The sequence below is a fragment of the Saccopteryx bilineata genome, chromosome 3 (genome assembly GCF_036850765.1).
Source record: "Saccopteryx bilineata isolate mSacBil1 chromosome 3, mSacBil1_pri_phased_curated, whole genome shotgun sequence".
NCBI classification, from domain to species: Eukaryota; Metazoa; Chordata; class Mammalia; order Chiroptera; family Emballonuridae; genus Saccopteryx; species Saccopteryx bilineata.
This window is the reverse complement of record NC_089492.1, coordinates 287,100,763-287,105,672: the sequence shown is the minus strand read 5'-3', so window position 1 is coordinate 287,105,672 and position 4,910 is coordinate 287,100,763. Positions and strand designations below refer to the sequence as shown.

The window sequence follows — 4,910 nt, the reverse complement described above, 5'->3', positions numbered from 1 at the left end:
GGGAGGGGAAGAGAGAGACAGAGAGGAAGGAGGGGGGGATGGAGAAGCAGATGGGCGCTTCTCCTATGTGCCCTGGCCGGGAATCGAACCCGGGTCCCCCTCACGCCGGGCCGACGCTCTACCGCTGAGCCAACCGGCCAGGGCCTGAAATCAGCTTTTGAAGCATTTTTTTTTCCTTACTCTTCCTCAAAGTAAAACATGTGATCAATTTCCAGATAGCCAAAGGGATGGCTGGCTGGAGTGTATAAATTCACTGAAGTTCAGAATTGACGGGATACTTAGAAATCATGTAGTCAAGAGGTTGCAAATCAGTCGCCCAGCAGCCAACTTGGCAGTTGGATGTGTTTGTGTGATCTATACAGGATGTCCTTAACATGGGAGCCAACATTTCAGAACTTGGGAGTTTTCACAAACATTTCTTTTAAAAAATCAGATGTCTGGCAGGCTGGGGGCTCACAGCCCTCCTGGCTGGTGGGGGTGGGCTGCCTGAGGAAGGAACCCCGTGTGAAGGCCTCCCGGGCCTACCACCCCCAGCCCACCTGCACCTTCACACCTGCCCTGTCTCAGTCAGGCTACCTGCCCGGCCAGTAGGAGGATGAGTCTGCATCTCTCCCAACAGTCCGATCTATTCCTTTTATAGGTAAGTCCAGGGAGGCACCCCAAATTTCCTGGGGGCAAGCAGTAAGTTAGGGGCAAGTTGCCCACACTGACACTGAATGAGGTACTTTTTCCTCCTCTGTGGACATCCCCTCCCCACTAGGGTGACCAACTCATTCTGGTTGGCTTAGGATTTCTCCAATTTTAGAATGCCAAGTCCTGTGACCCGGGAACCCTCTTGGTCCCCAGCAAAGAGGACAGTGATTGGTCATCCTAATTCTTGCTTTCTACCCCTTCTTCCCCACCATTAAATTAATTAATTAAGTTAAATTTTTAAAAACTATTTTTTTATTAATTTATTTTTTTGTGACACAGAGAGAGAGACAGATAGGGACAGACAGACAGAAAGGGAGAGAGATGAGAAGCATCAATTCTTTGTTGTGGCTCCTTAGTTGTTCATCAATTGCTTTCTCATATGTGCTTTGACCCGGGGGTGGGGTGCAACAACAAACTGAGTGACCCCTTGTTCAAGCCAGCGACCTTGGGCTCAAGCTGGTGAGCCCGTGCTCAAACCAGATGAGCCTGCGCTCAAGCTGGTGACCTTGGGGTTTTGAACCTGGGTCCTCTGCGTCCCAGTCCAACACTCTATCCACTGCGCCACCGTCTGGTCAAGCTAAAAAAATATTTTCTAAGCTGGGTTTTGCTGACCTAAGATTATCTCTTTTCTCCAGCCTGCTTGCTGGGTCAGACATTGTAGTTGTCACCACCACTGTCCCTAGTCTCTTCCTCCAAGAGGTGCGCAGTGCCATCCTTAGGGTGGTGACGGGATGGGACTCACTGGCCCGGGTTTCCTGGCGCCCAGAGCCCCAGCGGACCTGGCGACACTTGGCACGCGAAGGGGCCGCAGCCCCAGCTGCCAGCGCGTGCTGCCGCCTGGCTGCCAGACGCGGACTCCCCCTCTGTTTGTGATTAGGTGGCTGACTGCACTCGGAACCCCCCGAGCCAATGATGAAAGCTGCGAAAAGAACATTGTTATACGACTTTTCATAGTTTCCCAAGTAAATATTACACTCGCTGCTGCTTGAATTACTAATGCCTTGGAAGTGGAGGCCGAAATTTGTTCCCAAACAGACTCCTCTTTTTTTTTTTTTTCTCTGTCACCTAGGCGCTGAGCATTGTTGTTGGATTGTTTTCCCCGGGGCTCACCCGGACTCACAGCTCAGGACGGAGTGATCTTGGCACGGCCGGGTTCGCGCCGCCGCCTCATTCCAGCTCCTCGGCGCTAGCTCCTTATCCGGCAGGCAGGTGACCCCAAACTCTGTGATGTAACCGCAGAAGAGGGAGCTGTGGAAATGCAGCTGTGGCCCTACGGAGTCTCTCCAAGGAGACTCTGCCACGAACAGGCAGCTTCAGCCACCAAAGGACCCTGCAGGACACTTGCCTCCAGGGACCCTTAACTTCTCCCCCGGGCTTCCTGGAGTTGCCAGGGGAGGTGCCTGCACCCAGAGGGCTCTGGGTCCTCACTGTCTTTATTACAGCTTATAAAGCTGGTAAACAGATGGTTTGATTTAGAGAAAATATGCAGCCAGGCTTATTAAAAATACAAAAAAGAAAAGAAAGAACGCAGAAGAATGAGGAGAGGAAAGGGAAAAGCAAGAAGGCTTGTCCACAGTGGGAACGGTGACAGCTCGTAAATCCCCGCGCCGCCAGTTCCACCAGCTCCGCGTGTGTCTCTAGTTGGAGTCGTGCCCCCTCACCAAGCCTGTTTGTCCCCAAAGAAACCCAAACAAAACCAGCCTCCTGTAGAAAACGCACTCCTCACTCCCTCCTCACCAGCTTCCTTCCACCCCTGCCCATGACATTCTGATCAGATGAGTCTGGTGGCACTGGGGACAGAGGAGGGTGTCTCTGTCCTTTGGGGAGGCAGGTCACACAGTAGCTGGCCACAGAGGAGCTGACCTGGCTGTAACGGGGAGGGAGGACAAGCAATCTCAGACACACACACACACACACCCCGGAGTAAGAGGCACGGAGACCATGGACTTCCTGCGGGATAGGGAGGGCGTTGGACGAGGCCTTGGTTATGTACCTGGTGGTGACCTCAACCAGAATCAAGCTGCTGCCCACATGATCCTGAGACCTTCCTGTGACTGCGAGGAAATGGCCCAGATGTGTGATCTCGGGATTGAACCACAGGACGAAGACTCAAGCAAAGAGGGTGCAAAGCTGCCTTCCACACACACTCTGGAAACCCTCTTCCCACACATATCCCCTTGAGGGTGACACCAGGGTGCCAGGACTCGGTGGGGACAAAGGGAGAGAAGACCATAGGGGTGTGGCACTGTCTTCTTGTCAGCAGTATAATATTCCAACCCAACTCCAGAGGGAACTTGTCCTACAGCTCAGAGAGAAAAGCCACGAGAGGACAAAAGAAATGAAATGTAACTTCGGAAGCTATAAGGAACTGGAAAGAGCCAGACTTATGAGCTTGTGATCTTATACAAGGGTCCCAAAGTGGGCGGGCAGAGGCTGCTGTCTCTTAGACGTCAGCTAACACAACATCTGTGGAAATAAGAAGAAGAAAAGACGGGCAAGGAGTTGGGAAGGGGTCACAGGCAGGTGCCAACTGCAGAAACTAAGGTCAGTCCAGGGCGGGGCTGAGGGTGGCCTATGGTCGTGCTGCTGCAAGGGTGCCCACAGACCTTGCTTGGTCGGCTTGTCATGACTCCAACAAAATAAGTACAGAAATCAAGAGTAATAAGCACTGAGAAACTTCCGTATGCCTTTTTCCTCGTTAGGTTTGTCTCATTATAGCTTATGAAATGCTACTTTGTGACCTCTGAACCTAATAAGAAATGCAGGTTTATATGGTTGGCCCTCCCTCCATATCCCCAGGTTCTAGATCAAAATTTCTCAGAAAAAAACCAGTTATGTGGTTGCTGACGCACACTATGGACTCAGGCCTACAGTGGTTGTGTCTGTACTGAACATATACAGACTTTTTTTTCCTTGTCATTATTCCCTAAACAATACAGTAGAGCAACTGTTTACACAGCATGTACATTGTACTAGGTTTTATGAGGAGTCTAGAGGTGATTTAAAGCATACAGGAAGATGTGCATAGGTCGTATGCAAACACTGTCATTTTATGTACAGGGCTGAGCATCCTCGGATTTGAGTATCAGGAACCAATCTCCCACAGATACAGAGGAACAACTGTATTCTGTAATGCTTTTGTTTCTTCTATTTCATCTTCCCAGGTATGTCATGATTATTGTGTTTCACAAAGGCCGCCGTCAGCGATGGACCAGTGGTAAGAGCTGGTCCCTCTCTGCAGGTAATTTGAAACTCACTAGCCAAGGGGGTATAAAGTGCCAAGAATGGCTCCCCTTCCCCAATCCGGGGACAGAGTGTGTGAAACCCCACCAGGACGGCGGCACCACAGTGAAGCTGTGGATCCCTGCCCGCACAGAGCACAGTGCAGGCGGCGCAGGAGTAAACACGGGGAATGGGAGCCGGCCCTGCGGTGGAGAGGCTCCCTGGCCAGCAAAGAGGACGTGGGGAGCCCCCCCTCCTGCTGGGAGAAGCAAGGGCTTCTGGAGACCTCCCCAGTTGGGCCTTGTGATGACCCTTCTTTCTCCTTCCTTGCAGCAAGTGAGGCAAGCCGGGGAAGTCCACGTTATGCCACACAGGAGAAAGGATGCTGTACCTTTTGTAAAAATGAAGATCAGCCTCCATGCTTTGTATGCTCCTGATCCCTGTCTTGACACCCACCAGGCCTACAGCACAGGGAAGGTGAGTTCCAGTCTGCTCTGCTCTCCTCCCTGGAGCTGGCGGTGAGAAGGGCCACTCAGGTCTCTCGGAACCTCAAAGTGCTGTTGGCTTCAACCCAAGAGAGAACATGGTGTATGATTTGTTTACATGAAGTACAGAAACAGGCCAAACTCAGCTAGGCTATGAGCAGCTAGGATAATGGTTACCCTGGGTCTATGGCCACAAGGGGGGGGCAGGGGGCCCCCGGGGGCTTCTCCTGTGCTGCTTAGGGATTTGGGGGCTGGGGAAAGGGTGAGTTCAGTTTGTGGGGGGGAAAAATTGTACATTGATGGCTTGCCCACATTCTTCATGTATTAAGCTGCAATAAAAAGTTTGAAAAACCTATTGGCTCCAACCAGAATGGTAAAAACAAAATAAAACATTGGGACAGAGGTCTTGCTTGACTGCTCTGCTTGTGTGAAAAGCGCTGAGTCGTAGGAGCTCAAAAAAGAACAATTACCCCGTAAGAGCAGCCGTGATCTATTTTTTGGGTCACTGTT

The 4,910-nt window shown here is 51.4% G+C and overlaps 1 long non-coding RNA gene across 1 annotated transcript; it reads left to right on the top strand.

Moving 5' to 3' along the window:
- Window positions 1-1,769: 1,769 nt before the first annotated feature.
- LOC136331670 (uncharacterized) lies at window positions 1,770-4,571 on the top strand. Its single transcript, XR_010730524.1, has 3 exons — window positions 1,770-3,237; window positions 3,858-3,934; window positions 4,249-4,571. It is a non-coding gene; the product is annotated as an uncharacterized lncRNA (long non-coding RNA).
- Window positions 4,572-4,910: the final 339 nt, after the last annotated feature.